Raw genomic sequence first — 24,152 nt, forward strand, 5'->3', positions numbered from 1 at the left:
GGTACAAAACTGTACTTTTCATCTGCTATGTTCTTCATAAATTAGGTAATTTGTTTATATCCCTATCATGTTTTTGTCTGTGCCAGACACCTGTTGCTGCCACAGTGCCAAGTTAGTTTTATGAGCAGTATTCAAGCAATTTGTCTGCTCACGCTTTGTGAACTGAAGTTTGCACCTTTGCATTTTTATTGACTTGTCTTTTCCATGTGTGTCATCTTCTGTACTTATTTCTGCCAGTTGAATATGCTGAGCTAATATTTATTTATTTGGGAGGGGGTGGTATTTTCTGAATGCTTTATCATTTGTTTATCATGGTAGTCTTAAATGTGTGTTATTTAACAACATAAACCAGTCATCTATGATCCAAGTTCCTTTGTCATAATGACTTGCATTTCCCTAAATGGATTCCCTTTCCCCAGTAAAGTCAATGCCCTTGGTACTGCGTAATAATAATAGTCAAAATCTACGATGAGTAATAAGATATAATTACAGAACATTCACTCAAATAAATAGATGTTTGACCAAAAACATGAATATTTAACAGATTTATTGTCATGGCATTTGAAACAATGATGCAACTATGTAGTAAGTGCCTCACTAATGTTAGTGTAAGGGCTTCAAGCAGATAAAAGTGATTTTGTCTATTTATGTAATTACTCATGCTGTGATATGCAGTGAATAGATACTTCCACACAAACCTTACAAATCTGAGTGTCAGATAGTATCTGTACAGCAAATTGCAAAAAGGTTTACTGCAATAATGAACTCTCACAACCCCACATGAGTTACTGTAGTAATAAAACAAAACAAACCAACCCAACGTGGGTCATTTCAATGATATAATCTAACTTTAGTGTGGGTGACTGCAGTAATGATTTTATACAAATTAGCTTGAGTTAATGAAGAGAGTGTATGATTGTGAAATGTTTTACTGACTTTGCTCAAGACTTCCAGACAATCCAGAAATAATGCGTTTATATCACATTATCGAAAGATGAAACTAGCGAACACTATTTCATCGGCCTGAAAACATCTAAACATGAAAATATCGAACATTAAGAGCAGCGAGTATGCTCCGAAACACATACACACAACACAAGCACATCAAACAGCAACCACACACATACACTTAAACTCCTACACCTAACGCTACACTAAACTAAACATACACTACTATCTACCCACTTACCTTAACCCTAACCCTAAGGTCCATCACTATCTCACACTCACTTAACCTGAGCCCTAACCCTAACTCACTTAAATCTCCCCTAACCCTAAAGTCTGTCACTATCGCACACACACCTAAACCGTGCCCTAACCCTAACTAAAACTCACTTAACCCACCCCTAACCCTAACATACAAACAATCGCACACTTACCCGAACCCAACCCATAACTTTCCACCACAGCGCTAAGAATAGTGAAGCCACAGAAATGGCCAATTGAATTCTTTCCAGAGGAAAGAATTCACTGTTCTGCAGCTTCGCTATTCTTAGCGTTCGCTAAATAGTGTTCGCTGTCAGAACATTCAAAGTTTTATTACTTCGATGTTCTGATATAGACCTGAACAAATGGAGGAAGCAAAGGATAAAAATGAGAAAAATATTTTTTTTAAATACTGCTTGTATTCACTTAAGCAGTTAATAGAACAAGTTTTGCATTAATATGTATTTTCAGAGCAATAAAAATTATGAAATTCTAATGAATGGCATTACTGAACGAATGCAACCTGCAGTGATTTGCCAGAAAATCAAAAAAATTATGAAGGACAAAGGAAAAATATGAGACAAGCTCAAGGGTAGGTGACAGTTATGGACAGCAGGTAGACAGGAAGCTGTTTTACCTTCTGCTGCTGGTCTTTGCCTTCTGGCACCATCCATTATTTTAACTCCTAATGTGAGTCCTGATTATAATATGCTTAGCAGACAGCCCAGTGCAGCCCTTCTGAATGCCAGGGTCAGTCAGATCAAAATGTTTCATAAAACATCCTCTTGATGATTTTTATAAACTCTTTTAATCTCAAAGTATTTTATTCAGGATGCCTCTTAAATGGCCAGCTCTTTTTTATTACCCTAACTGATGGTATGACCAGGTCTTGCTCTAGGGAATCTGTTCATATTTTTCATGATCTCAGACCATATCCTTGGTACTCTGCACACTATAAAAGCTTTGAAATCGTTCAACCTCCAGATCTATAATATTACCAGGAAAATAAAGCAGTGAGTCAGTAGTATGTGTCATCTATAAATCAAAGATCCAGATGACACAGCCTTTGACATAGCATGTAAACAGGTCCACCAACTGTAATGTGTGCTAAAATCCATTCTACCATGTCATTCAGGGCAGATCTACAAAAAATACATATATGTTTGCAAACATGAAAATAAAAAAATGCATTTTAAGAAATTAGATATAAATACTATTTTTACTGAAATCCCCTTCATGAAAGAGAAAAATTGTGAATTTTTGTCTCATGGACTGAACAAATTATACTAACAAAACTTGAGATAAGAATGGTAAAGAATGAGGAAGGAGCCTTGACAGAAAGTATCAAGCCTTCCAAAGCACTATACACAAGTAATGCAAAATGTGCACTGATGCATGAAAAAATTACTTTTCATTCTGTTGTGTAAGTCTCACTTCAGTTGTTTCTTCCTGTTGCTCTGAGTACGGTTATTTGCCTAGGGCTGATGAGTACTGTTTAAGTTTTATTTCTGGCTCTGTAAAGCTAGTAACATGAGCAATGGCTGTATGCTGAATGTTCTTAATTTTTTTCATCACAAACACATTCCTAATGCACTCAGGGATAGCTGCAATGGAAAAGTAGAACGGAAGGAAGTGGATTTAAGATTCCATTTGAAGTTAATGCCGTTAATGCCATACATATGTCTAACACATGATGCTGAGGAAAAAACTTTTGAATTTCAGACAAGCAAATGGTTATTTAAAAAGTAACTTGATAAAGGAAATTGGATAATTCTGGTAGGGAATTAACCTTGATGCATATATTAAACAAAAATCCTTTTCCCCACACATTGTATGGTTTATGCGTACTGAATCAAAGCTTGCAATGCATTACTGAAAAGAAACAGAATTACATGTATCATGTAGTAAGTGCTAAAATGAAATAGTTGATAGAAAACGTCTAATAGTATCTTTGAAAAGAAAAAGAATTGCAATCTGAGTCTGATAAAATACATAAACACGTTTCAGTTTGGTAATAACAGACTTTTGGAAAAGCTGGGTAAGAAAGTGACATGACAAAGGGGAAAAGTAATTAAATTTAAACGTGACTGGTGCTCATGGTCAGCAGAGAGTGAATGTTGAAGGCATGCATACAGTGTAAAAGACCATGCCACGGGAAAGTGCATGGCATCCATTTGCTGCAGGAGAATAAGAGGACACTGATTCTGGGTGTGTATCTGACAGCTAATGTCATGCTGTTAACTGTCATTGCTTCATGAAGTTTTCTGCAATCAGCATTTCAAGTGGCATTAATGAAAGTTTTACTGTAAAAACAAAAAACTCCACTGGAGCACAAGGAGCTGATATGACACAATGTTAAAGCGTAAAGCATGACAGTTTAATCCGATAAGCTTTTCTTTCAGCATAAATAGCTAAACTTCTTCAGACAAGCAAGGAGAACCAAAAACACAGCTTAAATAATACAGAAATAATTGTGTACAATCAATTATCCAATCACTTTAAACAATCAATTCCTTTCACTATGCTATAAAGAAATAAAACAAACAAGACCTAGTTAAGACAACTATTATAAAACCTTTTACACATTACTAAAAAAATATTTTTTATTTTAAAAAACAATAAACATTACTATACAGAACCATTAAACCATTCACTTAAAACCTTAAATGTAATTTATCAATAGACTCAAAACACTAAAAAGTGTAAAATAAAACTAAACATTTCTTTAAAAAGTCCAAAAAAACTCTCACTAATGTGTTAAGCTCTTCAACTTCAATATACAGCTCAATGGCACTTTTTCGTTGATACCTGGGGCTTTATATGACTATAACTATTTTCTAAATTATATTACTGTTTGCTGGTTGATGCTCTATATATTTATACCTATTAAACATACACACACACACACACACACACACACACACACACACACACACACACACACACACACACACACACACACACACACTCTGGAGTGCAACCTTCAGTATAATGGGTTGGTGGTATGCAGCCAAATATATCCAGGCAACAGCAAACTGCTGCATCACATGTACCTATTGTTGTAATTGAATTATTTAAAGGGTAGCAGCATTACAGAATATGCAGCTATCATTTATTTCAGGTTACATGTCTGTGGTGGTGCTGCATACCAGGTTGTTGAGTGTTACCAGAATGATGAACTGCTGTCTGTTTTGTACTGACAGAGCTGATAATGTCACTAATGCTGCTGTAATGACTCAGTTTGCTGCAGAGACACAGTTCTCCATTATCAAAGGACAGGGTAGTTAATTGAAGCAGGATGGATCTGTTGCAAGCCAGACATATAATGTAACTGATGCTCATGTTCAGACAGAATATCAAGCCCTGCATTCAGAGGCAAGATAGTCATCATATGTGGCCTCTGCTGTGGGTTGTCAGGGAGGAGTGACCGCTAATAGTCCTAGTTCACTTTACAGCAGTTCATGTTCAGATTCTAAACATTCCAATATGACAGGAAGTTGTATAGCTATGACAAAGTGAGAGGGCAACTGCCCTGGGAATAAAGTGCTAGGAGGCACAACTGGCCATCCATTATCCCAATCACTTTTTAGTGCAATGTTTGCTTTTAAAAGCTGACATTGCATTTGTAGTCAAACCTAGGCACTATAGCACTCCATGTGTTGTCTAAATTGTAGCTAGCAGTTTGGTTTGCTATAGTTTAAAAGTAAAAAAAAAAACTTTTTTTAACTAAAACCTGAGTGTTGTCATGCTCAGCGCAGGTCATAAACTATAGTAATTGTTTTTTGTATAGTAATTTGTACCAATAAGTTTGCTACAGTTTAAAAGAAAAGACAATGTATTTATTTATTTATTAACTCAGACTTGGGCACTGCAGTCCTCTTTGTAGGCAGGGTATAACATTAGCACCTGTTTGGTAGATTTGTGGCAAGCAGTTTACTATAGTTTGAGAGAAGAAATAATTTTTTTAACTAAAACCTGAGCAACAGTTTAAAGGAAGAGATGATTTTTTAACTTAAACCTGAGTGCTATAGCAGAGTTTTTTTTTAAATGATGAAATGTGAGGAAGGAAGATCTGGACAGGGCAAATTCCTTAAGCATCGTTCATATGCATATACAGATATTTGTGCAGCCAAATGCATGGGAAGGAGGGATGTGGGATGTGTCATCTGGTCTTTTTTTTTTTTGCTCTTCACTTGAAGAGCTAAAGGGATTAGCCACTAGTTTGTGGGACCAACACAAAGTGCTGGCTGAGCCAGCTACACTTCTGGTCGAGAGATACAGGCAAGAATCAGTTAATTTTCTGCAGTGACTGGTAAAAAGCCCATTAATATATGACTATTTGATTAACCTCTTTGAAGCTAATCTAGCCTACTATTACATCAACTTACATAAATCTGCTTTATCATCATATATATACACACACTCTCTCAAGTTAAACTAATTCTTCAACTAGATGTTTCCTTAAAGAAGTTTGCATTTAATACCTCCAACAGATCAAATGTTAAGCACGTGGGATTTGAACTTTATGTTAGGAAAATTGAATTGCCTCCCACTGAACCAGAGAAGATGTCAAGGAACACCATACTTTCTTTTATGCTGTGACGTTTGCTGGGGTTTTTTTTCATCATTTATTAAATTGGCAATGTTTTGCTCCATATCCCAGAATACAGGATAGTATTCAGTGCATGCTTTGGATGCTCATGGCCAATGAATTTGTCTGTGCTAGAACCATTTATTGTTTTAAAGCAATCAAATTTTAGTCTCCTTTATGAAACGAAAGGAAGGATTGTCTTTTACTAAACAAATTTTTATCAAACTGAGTGGATGGTTGAACTGAACTTTTTTTGTCCCCGTCCAATAATTATTCTTATGGTACCACTACCCAATGCCTCACATCCACTCCAGGTCTACCAGCTACTAATATGCCTTCCATTAATCTTCCAGGGCCAGTCATGGAACCCAAGGGTATCCTTGGGGCTCAGACATCCACGTCTGTTGGGGGTATTTTTTGGTTATGCCCCTCCTATTTCCCCCTCCCATGTGATGACGTGGTTTATGTACAAGGATCAGGCATGCAATGGAGATGCTGCTGAGTATCACCCTGCCTCCAGAGGTAATCCATGTTCACCTCACCTCTTCTTTGAAGCATGCCTCCTATCCATGTGCTATTCACAGCCTCCATTAGGAATCATCACCGGGCATCCATATCACTGCCCTCTCCCCATGATGGTAATACCCTGTAGCATAGAAAGGTGAGATGAGTAATCACCCCAGGCACTATCTTTCCATGCAATCAATTAAAAATGTATGTAAATTATAGTATGGTATGTGTACATATACAGAGACAGACTGCATTTGAACAGGGTAGACTAAGAAAGATAAAATGAGCATGTGATATAAACACACCATAGGATAGGAACTGGCATGGCAAGTACTTAAAGTGTGTATGTATGTATGTATATATATATATATATATATATATATAGAGAGAGAGAGAGAGAGAGGCAGGAAATGTTTGTTTGACATGATGAAAGACCTAAAGCATTATGGATATTGTATCAGCAAAGATAACCCAGGGAAGGGATAAGTTATATCAACGTTCTAGCTAACATAAGCAGCAGTATTTAAGAGGAAAACAAAAAATGGTTTAAGTCATTTGAATAAGCTAAAGGGGGTGGGGGGATTGTTTTGGATGATATACAAAGTTCTGTTTTCTTCATGTCCTGATTTCATGGGGTAGGTGGCTGCAGTTGGCTGGTATATTTTTTGTAAAGTTTTTTATTTTTTTTGCTAGTGGCTTAGGTGAAGATGAATCGTTGAACTTTATGTTGTCATCCTGAGTACAGAGAGGAATGTGGTAAGGTTATTGCTCTATTAGTGGAAATCTGAAGGGAGAGAAATTGATGTTTGTTTCTTGGTACTAAGTTTATATAATGGAAATGCTACTTATGGAGGTTTGAATAGCTTACCATGGTATGTTTTTTTCACTAAAGCCAACTGTGTTTCTTCTTTTTAACCATGTGCAGTAATGCCCTAACTTTAAGAATTTACTTAGCTCTGCTTCTAGAGATATTTTTATTCCTGTAGTATAATATTAAGTAATTTTATTTTAGTGTATAGATGACAGTTAGTTTTGTTATCCTGCTCAGAAGCCATGCTTTGAGTCTGTAAAGAGCAAATGCTTAAACTTTCAGTTAAACTGCCAGATTGGAATGTGTGGGAGGGAACACCAAATGACAGTCTTGCACTGGTCTCCAAATGGCTTAGCTACTTCTCTGATGACAGGGATGTACAGTTGTCAGCACAAGAAATGACATGTAAGGTAACTGTAGCCTTACCACAGCAGGGACCATGTCATAAGCATTGTGGTTTCCTAACACAGCAGGCAGATTCAGTGCAGACTAGACCCACAAGCTTGGATAACACTGCCTGAATTAGACCACACAATAAAATGTCTAGTAAATAACTACTGTGTGGAAGTGCTACAGCAGGATGCAAATGATGCATACTGTAAGGCCACCGTTGTGCAGTTGCTGTGTCAATCTAGAACTAGTTTCAGAAGATTGTGCAGGGATGTTTCTAGTTTGAACAGTACTCTCTGTGAGCTGATTCAGCTGTATTCTACCATCATGCAACAACTGCAGCCAGGCTAGAAGTGATACACCACAGGCTGCATCATTGGCTTCAACATCTACCGGGATGTACTGTGAGTGCTCACTAAAATCCAATAGGAAACCACCATCTGTGAGTAGTCCATCACCTAGACAATGTAGAGTTGCTACAGGTGAAACTCTAACAAGGCCATGTAGGAGATGGACAGTTTGTTTAGCATTTGCCCAGATGAGAACTCCAGAGGCCATGGACATAGCTTGGCAAAGGTGACAGATCTGCACAGCCATGCTGTGAGTCACATACAAAGCATTCATGATATGAACCATGGACATTGGAAAACACAAGGCATTGACATGCTATTTTGTGCATCTGGGATTTACCTGCAGATTGCATATCTGCATATTGCATAGAGATGTTAAAATAACTATTTTGATTTGATATTCCTACTACACAAATAGCTGAATCAATGCAATATACATATGCCGAGCCATGGTTGTCACTGTTGGATGGATCTTCACACAGGTAGGGAAGCATTATTGTGTTGGTGCCCTGGATGTGCAGCTGGGTCACTTGATGGAGGGAATGTTTCTACTATGATGGGAGTTAGTTCATGCAACAAAAAAGGGCAAATGTTATGGTCCTTAGTTTAGAGGTGCTGCAATGTTCATTGAAAATTATGCAGCCATCAGAATCTCATGTTGTGGTAAGCAAATATGAAGGCTAGTTAGCTTTACAGCTTTTGCAGTGTCCCCATCTATATGTCATCTGTTGTGTCTAGTATGATTACTGGATGGCAGAGAATAGTCATGTTTAAGGGATTACCCTGCATCAGCAAGCAGCCAACCACGAGGGATTATTACTCTGTCAAGGACACAAAATCACAGATGTATCATGGTTTTCAGTGAGATTACATGCACACCACTATGTGTTTGCTTATGACTTGGGAAATGGGAAGTTCAGTTGGACAGAGTCTATTTCCTGTGAAGGCCTGCACAGAAAAGGTCTATTTTCTAAACAAAATCAGTAAAACATACACAGGCATGGAAATAATATATTGTTAAAGTAATAAAGCATCATAAACATGGCATAACGTTATATACATGAGAACAGAGGAAAATGTCTATAAATATACATTAGCTGGCAGAAAGTAACCTATTTTGAATTTAATGCATGCCTTAATATATATGTTCTATTAAGGCATGCATTAAATTCAAAATAGGTGGGCTAGAAAGACACAGAAGTACATTGCAAACATAATGTGCAGGAAGAAAGGGATTGAGAGACAGAAATGGGAAATTAAAACTGAAACGGAGGGGAATACTCATAACAAAGAGTCTACAGAGAAAATCCTGGAACAAGTGACCTCACATTTATATACTCATTACAATTAAAATCCTGCAGGCTCAAGGATAGCTTGGTGCATTCTATGGTATCTGTCCTGATTCCACTGAAGATTGCAATTGTTTGAAGCTTCTAGTAAAAGACAAGATTTAGTAAATTAATCTTTGTAAAGACTACAGAGTTAATTGTCAACCAAATGTTGTTAATATTTCATTATATGAACTAAATTAAATAAAAGTATGCCAATTAGAAAAGGGATTTAATTACTGTTCTTGTGGCTTGCATTCAAGTTGTGTTTCATTTGATTTGTTTTCCTTTCATTCTGAAACTCTATCTTAAGACATAATTTGAACTCTGAAATAATAAGTAGATACCTGATTTATTTATTTATGTAGGAATATGTTAGCACCAGTCCCATTATGCATTTGGCCACACAAATATCTGCATACGCATATCAATGATGGCTTAGGGAATTTGCTCAATAGCAGAAATTATTTTACTTAAAAAGACAGCATGAAGCCAGGGAATGACTGGATCCTAAAGCATTACAGAATAATGAAAATATAATTCCATTCACAGCTAAAAAAAGATGAGGCTACCTTGATCTTCGATAAACTCCATCGTATAAAATGAGTGGAAGTGCTACAATCATGTGTAGGTACATATTACCAAGGATTCGTAGACAGCTAGCAAGCAGCACTGCACAGAATAGTGTAGATGGTGGACAGGTGCTAGGAGGAGACAGTTTAGAGGCATTACAGGCACAGCTGGATTTGGCTTAAACTAATGTGGTGTGCAGCATATGCAGCTAATGATAAGGAAATGGGTGTCTTGGTGCAAATGAGGCACAGTGATTCTCCTATAGTATATCAGAGATGTATAAAACAGGCACACAGTGCAGTGGAACAGGCCTATTTTAAATGTCAAGGATTTATGGTATACAGGCAATTTACAATGCAGCCACAGCAGACCAGAAAATGTTAGTGATTACTCTCCGAGTCAGTGCCTGAGACATGTCAACCACAGACCTTCAATTCATCACAGACAACTTTGTCACTGCCTTACCTACAATCACCTAATTGACTAGCAGATTATATACTTCTTCTATGTGAGCATGCCAATCATATGACATCTTGCTGAGTTCCATCATCCACAAGTAGAATCAAGAGGAGTCATTGATCTCTCATCCCAGTGAGCACTAGGGTATGTGTAGTTTTAACCATCTTAGACAAAGAGTGCTTTCTGTAACCAACTGGGGACATGTTAGTAATACTGCAGGGATCAATGTTGCTTATACTGCATCACTTCCTCAGTATTATGCTTCTGTATGGCAGGGCATATATGGCTCCACAGGAATGAAGAGGTGTGGACCACTAGAATGAGGGTATTTTATTGCATAGTCTATTTCCCTGAGTTCTCAAGAGCAATTGACTGCATGCATGTTGGCATCAATGCCATGCCTATTCCACAGAAAATAACATACATAAGCAAAAATGGCTTCTACTCCCTTGACTGCCTGGTAGTGTTCAGTATTCAGAACATCATCTATAATGTTTCTGTATGCCAACCAGGCAGTCCCCATGAACTGCACATATGGCATAATTCTGATCTATGACAACTGTTTCTGTGTGGGGAATTTCCCACATTATGAATTAGCTGGTAGGTACACAAGAAGACTGGTATAGTGGCCAGTATATACAGTTACCATGTGACAAGGTAACAGGCCACATAGAATGGCAGCATTGCTGTGTGTTACAAGTGAAGCTTAATATGTGTTGGCGCTATGGTTGGTGATCTCCATCTACTACCCATTGACCATAGCAGGGATTACATACAACACTGCCCATGCAGAAACAAAGCACACGGTGTAGCAAATTCTTGGCCATCTGAAGGAATGTTTCCACAGCCTTGATGTGTCCAGTTTGCAATGCAGTATTCACTAAAGAATTGTGGACAATCTTTGTTGGATATATTATGCTGCATAAAGTGACACTGCAGCACCAGCTACAGCAGCATGGAAACATCACAATAGAAATCACCAAATCTGTAAGTGGTAGTTAAGGATCAGTACAAATAGACAATAGATAAATAGGCACCAGTAGTGACATATGTGAGGCTGAGGTGAATGTAATACATTGTGACCTTCACAAAGAAGTAGCATCTGAGCTATGGACCATGCTGTATCCACTATAACATTCAGACTATGTAATGTAGTTCATGGACTGATCACATTAAACATCAGGCAATACCTTACCCATATGGTTAGGAAGTAGACAGGATGTTTCTTTATCATTTGCTCAAGTGTGGGTGGACACAGTGATGGGTGGCAGCAACATTCCCATATTGACCAGAGTCACAAGATGGTAACTGTGCACTCAAGTAGCAGGTCATTGGAAGTCAGGGATCACATCTTTCAGTAGCAAGAATTGGGATGCCATGTAGTGAACACTGACAATAAGAACTGTGGTGACCTGTAGCCTTGATGTTGCTAACCATTTCAAAGGTCAGGACACGCTAGAGTGAGCAGTGAAACATACAGACTGATTGGCTGAAAAAAACAGAGTTATTTATGCCAAGTATGAGATGGCCTTATCTTTTTTTTTTTGCTGTCTTCAGGCACTTGGTATTATGAGTGCTGACATTTCAATAAGAAGCCATTGAAGCTATGTGTGGTCCATAAACGGGAAGGTACAGACCTACAGGAACATGTGGATCCATACTGATGGGGTATCTCTTCCCAGGATATAACAGATGGATGGTCTCTGTGACTCTGTCTTTCCACATGGTATATCAAAGATGTAGAAGTAACAGAGTGAAAACATATAGCCTGGTGAGTTGTCCCAGGAATGAGGCCTGAAAAGCATAAGTGGCCAAAGATGTGATTCTGCCATTCCCAGTAATAATGGCATTTGCGGCCATAGCTAACAGTGATATACCCTTAAGAATGATCTGTGTCATCTTATTATGCTTGAACTGTAACCATCTGTCTGACATCTGGACTCTGCCACAGCCATGGATACTAGAGTCTACAGAGATAAACCAGAGAAAGGTTGCTGTATGCCTCATGGAATCAGTAGGCCTGAGCATTACCATCCACTCACTGACCCTATGCTTCATATCTCTGTGCAGGTGCTGCATGTCATTTGCAGGCTATGCAGGTGTTATACTCTATCACACAGGCACGCAGCACAGTCACCATAACAACAGTGCTGTGTGTAGCAACTGACTGTGCCTAAATCACTGACCTGCACATCCACTGATTAATGTTAAGTGTTGTACTTAGGTAATGGAAATTCCTGGAGTCTCCAGTACACCTCTATCCTTTTGGATGTACACATAAATCAAAATCAATAAGGCTCAAAAATGCCATTTAGACTAGGTACTCCTCTGAAGCCTGATTAAGGATGACACTTGCAGAAAGTCTGCAAACACTGGCAAGGCTGTAGGTTCAGCCCATCTCTCCACAGGAACCTCATATGTAGGGGATGTGTGTATGTCTTGTAATGGTAGCATTGCTGAAAGTGTCACTGTATCATTGTGTCATCAGATTGTACCATGTGCACATTACCTTCATTTTCAGACACTGGTGACCTCCTGACATTAGGCATGTGCCATCTAGTTGCATTAGATCTTCCAATAGTAGAACCTGTAAAAGCATAACTATGACCCCTGTAGCAGCACTCATGCATATGTCTACCTCCCCAGTCATGCTCATAATAACAACATTTGTGAAGAACGTATGGGCATATATATATATGTGGTTGTGCAGGGTGTTGTAGTTGCAGACCCAAGGTACCTGGAGTGCAGATGTGCTGGAACATCTTATTAAATATGTCTTGCCTCACATGCAGTGCATTATACTGCAATGAAATGGGATGGCTATTACTAACCTTGTGCCTTCCCTACAAACACTTATGTCGCCTTGTTCTTGAGATCCAACATCATATTCATTGCCCTTTACCACATCTGTACTTTCCATGTGGACAGAGGACTTTGTCCCATGGCAAGACTCATACAGCTGTGGTTGCACGTCACTGCATGTGTTTTCATCGTCTTATGTGGAAGTCATTTATGTATGTGTGCTTCCCCACCCCATCTGTACACTGTAGTGCTGTGATCATCCTTCCTTTCTTGTACAGACTGCTGCAAAGTGGATGTTCTCACCTCATCCCTTTCTGCATCAGCATACTGACATCCTGTACTGCTCTGCACACTCTCTTCTCCCCTTAAGATGCATTGTCATGCTTCACCTTATATAAAGGAGACATCATGCCCTATGTAGCATATCATTCCCTAGATCCTTATAGCCCACAAGGTTGGACATGGCAGTGTCATGCCATTGTGCTGTGTCCCCACACCTACATACAGCATTTTGTCTATGCTCCTGTTGCAAATTAATATCATCATTTTGAAATTTTGTTACAAAGTATGCATTTAAGTTCAGATAACAGCCAACTGGGAAAACATAGACAATGATTTCCTGTTGTCATAGGTTCATGGGTTCATAGGAGATTACTAGACTACTGGCTTAAGGGCCTTTACAAGCCTAACTAATATAACCAATTGTACCCCTATATAGCCCCTATGGGCAAGAGGATGGCATGGAATTGTGTCTGTGCATTGAGTATCTTACAGATTGCCACTGTCCATAAAGGACATAGGCACTACCCCAAGTGTGAATTTGTGATTCCTTATCTATTGATCTAAACTGAGTTTTAAGAGAGCCAAGAAAAGACACTAAACAGAAACACGTGGAAACACTGATTTTGCCTGGATCTAGATTTATATATAATAGTCCTGAGATCATAAAACTTTGGGAATTCTGAATATAAGTATTTCTGTTTCCTGTATGTGCAATAATTTGTGGTTTAGGTATATTGGGGGTGGTATCCCTGGCAAAACACATTGGGGCATTTTCTTTAAGTATATTGTTAAAATTCTTCTCTTCTTGAAATCACTATTACTGAATTTGGAATATGGCACTCTTCAAGAACTGTTATATAAATAGCAGTCTGTATTTCAAACTTTTCATTACTGATGAGTTCAGACATATCCAGATAAACGTCATTTTATAGGTTGTTTTCCTCAGATCTTTCTTGCCAGCACTAGATTTTCCATTCTCTTTCATCATTCCTTTCTTAGCCTTCTCATTGCTCTGCTGTGATCTTCTTTCCCTTTTATCTAGAATTTATTGTTCTTCCTCCTTTCTGCGTATCAATCTACCGATGTAATGATCGTTAAGCAGTAATCAGATATTTCCTTTCTCCCCCTTTCATTATAGTTTATATAATTGTATTCCCCTGACCTTTCCTAGACAAAGATGTAGTCACTCTGCATTTTCTGCACCTATTTCTCTTGCTTAGTCTCTGGTATGTAATTTGTCTGGCAGATGACCTGGCATAAAACTGTCATTTACTCTGTTGGTATTGTATGAAAAAAAACATTCCCTACATGTTCCAGCTGCTTAGAGCTGCCACTATTGTCTGTTCAGTCTCAAAATTTGTCCCGATTGTTATTTTCTAATGCTTTGCTAGTTTCATTTTAGAATATTATATCACTTTGTTACAGTCAGAAATAATTCCTGTCCCTCCATCTGTAAAATTGTAAGAGTTATTATAATATGTAAAACTACTGAACATGTTGGTTGGATTGTGATAACATAAATTTGTGACTGATGAACTAGATAACATATTCCACTGAATATACTGTATAAACGGGGTTGGTGAAACTGCATATAGTGTTCAGCTAGATGAAAGGAAGGGTGTAATTGCAAGTGATACACAAAATGAAAGTACAAAAACTAGAGGTACTTTTGCAATTTTACCAAATGAAAATGAGGTGAAGCTGATCCACAAGGTTCTACTGATACAGACAAAGTTGCTTTTATTGGGATATATATATATGTTATGTGTATACAAAACTAAATATTTTTGGCAGTCAGAAGTGCCTTAGCTTATGCAGTGACATTACGAATTTTACTGTACCTGATACTGACCCTTTAAAAGCTATAGCTTCCATAAAATACATTATGGTCTATGGTCTGCCTGGATCCATAACTTCTTTTCTCCACTCACATCCGCAACATAGAAATAAAACTACCTCTTTGTTCTGTAAATGTAGTAGAGTTTCCAATCAACTTACTAAATATCCGCTAGCAAGTACTTTTCCCAACCCTTGAATTCTCTGTTCCTGTCATTGGCTTCATATCTGACAGAAATCTGCAAAAACTACAAAAAAAAGACAATGTTCCCCTGCCATCACTGTCTCAACATTGGATAGAAATCTGCAATAAATCCAAGTAATAGATAAGCTCATCTATTACTACTGTTGAAGATGGTGAAAGGCACTATGGTTGCCTTGCAGCCAGGCAGGCTTGGCCGTCTGGCTTCTGATTACCAAAAAACTTATTCTTCACATTAGCACAATTCTGCATAACATTCTTTGCATGAACTAGTGCAAGTCTTTAAAGCCACTCCTTTCTCTCAAACAATGCTGCATGCTTCCCATGTAGTCTGATTCTATTGTAATGTTACCTACCAACCCGTTTAATTCATGTGTCTGTTCTTGTAGACCCTTTATAAGTTGCCTACCCTTATTTCCTTCATAAAGATCTTATAGAGCACCTACAGCAGAATACAGATGCACAGGATCTCTATCTTAAATATCTGCTTACTTATTGACTATCTTTATTTATTTCCATGATTCAACATTTCCTGTAGCATATTTGTCATGAGTAGTTGTAAGCAGGTTCATAGGTTATTACTAGGCATGTAGACAAAGTAGCCCAGTTTCCCATTAGTAATGGCTGGTCTACTAATTTGCTTGGATTTCACAGCAAGCAAATACTGGCTAAGGGCACCAAGCCCTGACCTACAGGGTGTGGCTTGTTAATAACTCATAGCCTTACCCTCTTTGTTAACTGACAGACAGCAAGATGAAAGGTCAGGTGGAAGCTGGCAAATTTATGGATCTGTCTTTTTTTTTTTTGCCTTTCACTGATATTTGAAAATTGTTACCATTGGATGTGGGGAATTCCCTGGCATGTGAGAACCCTACAATTCATTAAGTCTTGCCCAGAAATGCTCCAGGAGCTAGTCTGCTCTTGGCAAGTGTCAGGTGGTAAGGAGGGGCCATCTTGGCTGGTCCTTTGGGACAGTCTACCCACTTCTCCACATATCACCCCTCTTCACTGTGATAGCTCTTCCAAACTCTGCTATAGCTGGCCTACAAGGGTTCCCCAGAGATCACAGGCATGACAGACTCAAGCCTTATGGGGCAGCCACATAGTATTACCCATGTGGTGAGGCAGAACCATCTCCCTCCACACAGGCTGGGTAAGCATGCAGTGGCCACTCACTTCCATCCTCCCCAGCCAGCTTCTGCAGGTGACTGAGTCACAGTTTGAACTTCTGTCACCTGGGATGTAGTCAGGGTTTAATGCAATAGAGGGGGATGGTATTGCCACCCTCGTTAATACTCTTCTAAGTATTTTTTCTGTGTAACCAACAGACCTGCTGCAGATTATATTTTTGTTTGTTTTCTCTATGGCTGATGATCATTCATATTTATTTATATGCATATTTCTACATTTCATCATCTATGACAGCATTTCTATACTTTAATTATATTTTCTTAAATGTATATGTTTACATTCATTGTCATTTACATGTGTTAGATAATGCACGCCGCCATTCATACACACATATTGCAAACAGCATTTTTATGGAATCAGTTTAATGACTGCAGTATGAGGAACATCCCCTTTTCCTTCTGCGAATAATCCATCAGGAGACCCAGTACATATCACAGTCACTAGGACAAATGGAATTGGTGGATATCCCATCTTTCGGATGGCATACCCTAATATCACTACATCTAGTTATGCTGCACTGAGTTACTACTTTTTGCCAGATATGACCTCAGTCTCTACATGGAACTCTGACCCATACCATTCTCTTTTAGAGCTAAAGAAAATGCCAGTCTTGCCACAGATGCATCCACAGCACAATTATATTTGCTGTCCACAGTCCTGCTTCCTATTTTTCTTTACCTTCATTAAACAGCACTCCTCCCTTTTCAGTAGGGCAAAATGCGAGTTGCATCTACCTGGCAAATCAAATTTTGCCCAGCCTTGGTCTTTGTTGTACATCTTGTTAGTCTCTGTGTGATATGACCCACATTTAACTTACCTTTTTTGTTTATTTGTCATTTATTAACCAGGAAAGTAAACTAATCCTAAGATCCTTTTCAGTCATAGCCTGGCCAAAAGGTGGAAAACATTATACAATACTAGAAAATATGTTATAACAGTTTCTGATGGCAGGGTATACAAACACAGCGGTTTGTATATCAGACAGAACTTTTCCAATCAAATGCAGAAGGATCATTTAAATATATACATTTTAATAACATTACAGTTATAAAGGCACTGTATTTCTTTTGCAATGTCATTTTACACAGCAGTTAAAATCACTCATCATTTCTGTAGCAGTGACATTTGTGCATCTCATTCATCTGATCGTTTAACTTCTTTCTGAAGACCAACATATTTTGAACATTCGTGATATCAATGGCAAATATTTCCAGCTAACTGGTGCAACCTTACTAAATGCCCTTATTCTAGTGCCAGATGAGTTGCTATTGTCAATGTTTGGGCAAAAGATGAGCAATTTTTCAGGTGCAATACTATAATCGTTAATTTAGCAGCAAGGTGTCCAAGCTATGATATGCAGCCACCTCCTTGTCCTTTGTTTAATGAAGATGTACATGAAGACAGGTTTGATTTATATCCACCTATTAATAAACACGATCTGTTGACTATTAGTGTTGGTAATGATCATGTGGACTAACTAAACTGCTATGTTGCTAACATTTAGTATTTTAAACAACACATTTTATTGTTATGACTTTTACCATTTGGAAGACACAACTTCGCATATGATGATGAGATCTTTCTAGGAGAAGTCTCTCAGCTTTATTTCAGATTTATAGACAGGGAATACATTCTCTTATCATACAAATAATACTATAAACAACAAAGTGCTATAGACTCAGAAAGGACAGCAGTAATCATTCAAATATCTACTGTTATGGTAAGTTCAGCTTATACAACTGTACTATGTTCTTCATATTGATCACTGATGCAGTGGTCTTAGCTATATGTTGTTGTTGTTGTTGTTTTTCTTTCGGCTTACCCCAGTTAGGGGTCACCACAGTGGATAACAATAGCTTACTGTATTTGGAAGGTGGAAGAATATGCGTCCAGGAGCCTCAAGATAATGGTCCTAGCATGCGTGATCTAGACCTACAGAAGGAATCCAGCTTATGGTACTTTGTAAAAGTATGTACAAAGGATCAAGAAGCAGTTTCTAGAATACTTCTAGAATCTAGCCCTTTCCAAAAAGCCATAGAAGAAGCCAAGGTCCTTGTAGAGTGGACCTTTACCCTCCTTAGAAAAGATTTGTCATGTTGAGTATAACAAAAGTAAAAGCCTTAGACAACCATTTGGAAATAATCTGTTTTGATACCAGTTGCCCCTTCTTCTTACCTTCACAAGAAATGAACAATTAATCCAATGATCTGAAAGATTTAGATCTGTTAAGATAGTATCTGAGTTGTCTGTGGACATCCTAGGTGTTGAGTATCCTTTCTCCCTCATTTTTAGGTCCAAGAAAGAAAACAGGGAGATGGATAGTTTGGCTTAAAGTAAACTTGGATACCATTTTAGGCATAAAAGAAGGATTAGTTTTCAAAGAATAGCTGTCCTTGTGGAAAATGAGGTAGGGTTGACTCACCATAAGAGCGTAAACTCAGATAGTCTTCTTGCAGTGGTTGGAGCACTCAAATAAAACTGTTATCCATGTTAAGAACCTCAAGTCAACCAGATTAGCTGGATCAAACAGAGCAAGTGTTAGTTTCTCTATCACAAAATTAAGATCCCAAGGGGAGGCCACCAGTTTACTTGAAGCCCCCTTATGCAAAATCCTTTTTAAGAGAATTTTGATATGTGACGACCTTGAAAGAGGAGGATCCATGAGCAAACATGCTGAAATGGCCGATAAATGAACCTTGATAGAGGAATAAGAAAGGCCATAGGATAGTAACTCACACAAATAATGTAAAAAGAGAGAACAACTAGCTCTGAATGAGTGCTGATTATGCTACTGTCACTACATAAATAATAAAAAAAAACTTTTCCATTTACTAATATATGACTTTCTGTTATCAGGCTTTCTTGCTTCCACTGTTACCTGCTGCATGGCCTCAGAAAACAGGTGCCTAAAAGTAATTAAGACCCTGACATCCAAGCAATCAATTAAAGATGACTAATGTTGGGATGTATCAAACATCCCTGTTCTTATGTGAGTAGATCCATTCTGTGAGGAAGCTTGTGGTAATTGCTGCTGGCTATTTCAGAAAGAAGGGAGAACCACAGTTGCCTGGGCCAGAATGGAGTCACCACAATGATCTTGGGGGATTCCTTCTGGATCTTCAGAAGTACCCTGGATATTAGTGGTAAGGGTGGAAAGGCACAAAGGAACATTCCTGTCCAAATGAAAGAAAAGTGTTCTGTCTTCCATGCCTTGTTGCATGGAGTCCTGGCAGAATTTTGTTAGTTAATTGTTGAGAAAGGAGCTAAGAGGTCTGCTCAAGGAACTCCCCATAGATGGAACAAATTTTGGAAGACCCACAGATATAGTTTCCCTTCATGAGGGTCTGTCCTGGGCCTGCCACACAGTGTTGCTCTGGTGGAATGCAGGATGCCTGTAAAGTGAGATTTTGCTGTATAACTATACCCCAAGCTAACATGGCTAGTCTGCAAAGGGGGTATGACCTGGTTTTCTCTTTCTTATTGATGTATCATGTCACTGTGGCATTCTAACTAGTTGAAGAAGTCCTCTGGAACAAAGATGGTTCAGAGAATTAAATGCCTTGATCAGAACAAGCATCTCCTTGATATTTATGCACTTGCATCTGTCCGCAGTGTCCTATATCCCTTTCAATTTATCTCTCCTAGAACTGCTCCCCAAGCAAAGTCTGAAGCATCTGTGGTGACTGACTGCTTTGGGGCAGGGAGGGTGAAGGTGAAACCTTGATTTAAGGATATCTGTTGTCTCCACCAAGTGATTTCTCTTCTGACAAACCCTAGTACTGAGATCTGAAAAGATAAAGGGTGTTGATGTTGGGATCAAAGAGATTTCAGATACCACTGTATCTTTCACATGTGGAGTCTTGCCAAGGGTATGATGAAAATCATAGATGCCATGCGACCCAAAATCCTGAGGTACTCCCTCACAGTGACTGAAGCCTGAGAGGAAAACCTTAGAAATAGATCTAAATAAACATATATGTTTTTTTCCGTGGAAGAAAAGGTCATTGAACTGAGGTGACTAGTTGACATCAACAGAGAAAGAAAGAAAGCACAGCGATGCTCAGCTTTTTATTAAAATAAACAATAATCCAGCAAGTAAAACTTTTACTTTATGGCACTGAGGAAGAGGAAACCTGAAAGCTTTGCTGGATTATCGTTTATTTTAATAAAAAGTTGAACATCGCTGTGCTTTTTTTCTTTGTTGGTGTTTAGCCTTATATAACCACAGCTTACAAGTGGAATTCTTTGTTTTTGTTGTGGTTAGTTGATATCCCAGGAACACAATTCTGTGTGAGGGAGTCAGGAGAGACTATTAAATGTTCTCTTGGAATCCCAGTTTGTGCAGCAGATCTCTCAGCCAAGATAGAGATTCCTGACATTTTGACAAAGACTCTGCAAAGATAACCAAGTCATCTAAATACAGAAAAATGCAGATACCATGTAACCTGCAATGAGCTATAACTAGAGCAAGACACTTTGTGAACAATCCTGGTGCAGTGGATAGTCCAAAGGGTAAGGCAAAGAACTGATAATGTGATCCAGACACACAAAGCCTTACGAAACACCTAAAATATGGATGAATAGGAATGGTGGGATAAGCATCTCTTAGGTTTAGTGTTACCAGGGAACTTGAAAGAAGAAGAAGAGGCAACATATTGTGAAGTGACGCCATTTGAATTTGGGCACTATCACAGAAAGATTTAGGAAAGAAAGATCCAGAACTGGTTTCCAAGTGTTTTATTTCTTTGGGACTAAGAACATCCTTGGATGTAACTCCTTTCCCACCTGCATAGGATAAACTGTTTCTATCACCCCTTGGGACAGCATGTAATGAAGGACAAGTGGAAACAAAACCAGTCTGATCTGCAGGATGAGGAATGACCCCTGGAAAGGAGGAATTTTCTTCCACTGCCACCTGTAACTGACGAATGATTTCCAGAGTCCATGTGTCATAAACAATCTTTTTCCAGAGAGAAAAATGGAGATTCAGACTTTCTGGAAGGTAACGAGGGCCAGGGAGGGGGGCACAAGGTCTCTTGAATAGTCATTCAGACTTCTTGGAGTGTCCTGGGTTTTGGGAGGTTTGAGACTACTTTTTGGAACCTCTGATACCTCTTCTTAAACATCTGTTTACTTGAAATGTGTTGACACTTTTTATTATGTTTGTTGCTGAGACTCCATGAGGAGAAAAAAAATCCCTTGGACAATTTGGAAAAGGAGACCTGAGAAATATTAGATATCCCCTTGATCAGCTTGCCCTTTTCATCACAATATTTGATTCACCTCTGCTGCAGAGGCACCATAAGCTAAATCTCTCTCCAAGGTAGAATTTAAAATCTCATTTTTAACATAACCTGGAAGGTTCTGAGAATGTAGTCAAGCAAACCTCCTTAAAAATCACACCAGTAGCCAAAGCCATGGAAGAAGCATTAACAAAGTCACACACATACTGCAAACAATGGGCAATGACCTGTATAATAGAAGAAACAATTTTATTTAAAGCACATTTTTCTTCACAAAAAGAAACTGTAGATAAAACATTATTCCAACTTTCATAATATGTCAGAATAATCTTTAACATATGAGCCTGACTATTTAAAATTTTGAAATTCAAAGTTGCAAAAGAATACACTTTTTTCCCATCCTATCAATAATTCAGACTGGAATTAATTAAGTGCGTAGCAGCAGAGAAGTTAACTAAGGCTATAGCTGATGGGTCAAGTTTGGGAATAGTATATACAAATGTAAAAGACTGAGGAACCTTATGCATCCTATCTGCCTTTTTAGAGACAGCTGGCTGACTATCACGAAAATCACAGGCAGTAAGGCACATCCTCTAAAGCATACAGAACAGGAAGAATGGGTGTAGGTTCTGAAAAATCCTTCTGTAACAACTCGTAGTACTTTTTCAGGAACTGAGAAACCTCAGTGTTCTCCCTCAGAAAACAATGGGACATTCTAGAAACAGTCTCCAAGAAAGAGAAACCCCTACAGGGAGAATAAGAAAGAGAACTCTCCTTTGAGTCTGAATCAGAAATCTGAGGACAAACTCTGAATTTGTCCCCACATCTTCAGATTCAGAATCTTGAATCTTCAGAAAAGGAGGCAGCCCTCTTTTCTTTATTGAAAACTACTGTACAAGAAGGATTAATAGCCTGAATCAAACCCTGAGCCAGTCCCAATAAAGTACTCCTATCCAAAGAAATTTGAGAAGGAGTAGATTAATGCTTAGTTTTCTGTTTTTTTTTTTTTGACAAGAAAAGTAAGGTTAACAGTGTTAATAAGGACAACTGCTGCTTCTACCAGGATGGTCACAGCATTCTGACACAACAGTGTATGTCAGACCAACAAGAGTTGTTCTCCCTTGCCCACTGAGGGGACCCTACAGCCACAGAGGACATGGCTAAGCCATGGTCCCTAATGGCTTTAGGTGCTACACCAGAAGGATCTGGGGTAAAAGAAGAGTGGTCTGAGGTACAACAAATGGCAACAGCAGAGTCTCCCACCAGTGGCTGAGGCACATTGCTAGCATGATGTGGTGGCAAAGGCTGTTTGCTTAACTTGTTCTTTTTGTGGTTGGAAGAAGGACAGCCATGGGAGTGACCATCTCTTTCATGGTCAAGCTGAAAATGGTACCTCTTTCCTGCAGATAATAAACATCAGTGCCAGTAAAACTACCAGTCCATAAAAGTTACTTTTTAACAAGAAAAAACAGTGGAATTCACTTTCAAACATTATGGCAGCACTAGAACCTTACAATAAACACAATTTTTCCACAGAAAATAGTTTATCACTTAGCTAACACTATTTTTAAACTGACAGAAATGAGTGCTCTGTTTAAAAGTACATTAAGTCTCGAGACAATGTGTTAAAACACAACACTCCCAGATTTAAAATAACTTTCCTGAGGAGGATAAAGGAATTTGTTTTCCCCAAAGGAAATTTATCTGCTCAGCCAAGGAAAGTGCAAGCTGACCATCGATCCTCAAACATCTCAGAGGAGTGTAGTCTTCGCCGGCAGTAAAGGACTTTGTGCCCACACTCATATTTTAATCAGCTTGGCTTGAGCTGCTTGACAGTTTGGGCATGTTGAAGGTGCCTTGAAGCAATGGAGATTGGTGACTGTTATATCTTTCACAGGATATAACTCACATAGCTAGGGCTACTGCAGCAGTGATCAATCTGCAGAACATGCACTGGTTTTATGTATTTATTTCCAGCAGTGCCTACATTACAGAACAGTAATATTTTCAGGACTTCCAACATTAATAAAAAACTTACAGGTGCATAGGTCTTAGGGACTCTGAGCTGCAACCAGATATTGCATTATTTAAGAAATTTTTAGTTCTCATGCCTTACAGGAACATACCATGCCATAGACTTGCTCATAAAATAGCAAAAAACAAAAACAAAAACAAAAAGCTAGGTTCTAATTAATTACTAGGTTTCAGGAAAATTAGAAAAAAGGCATCTAAAGTCAGAACAGTTTAAAAAAAGTCCATTGAATCAAACTCCTGATTATTTATTTAAGTACTTGTTTATGCTTTGTACTTTATTCACCTAGAAAAGGAACTGCAGTACTGTACTGTTTTTACTTTTTATATAAGAAATGCACTCTAAA

At 38.4% G+C, this 24,152-nt stretch overlaps 1 protein-coding gene across 3 annotated transcripts in view; it reads right to left on the bottom strand.

Moving 5' to 3' along the window:
* The window catches only part of LOC122807226 (aminopeptidase Ey-like), a 1,536,433-nt gene that overhangs the window by 1,437,886 nt on the left and 74,395 nt on the right, over positions 1-24,152 (bottom strand). The window lies entirely within an intron of this gene.

This window comes from Protopterus annectens, chromosome 7.part0 (genome assembly GCF_019279795.1).
Source record: "Protopterus annectens isolate FY-2018-M chromosome 7.part0, PAN1.0, whole genome shotgun sequence".
NCBI lineage: Eukaryota > Metazoa > Chordata > Ceratodontiformes > Protopteridae > Protopterus > Protopterus annectens.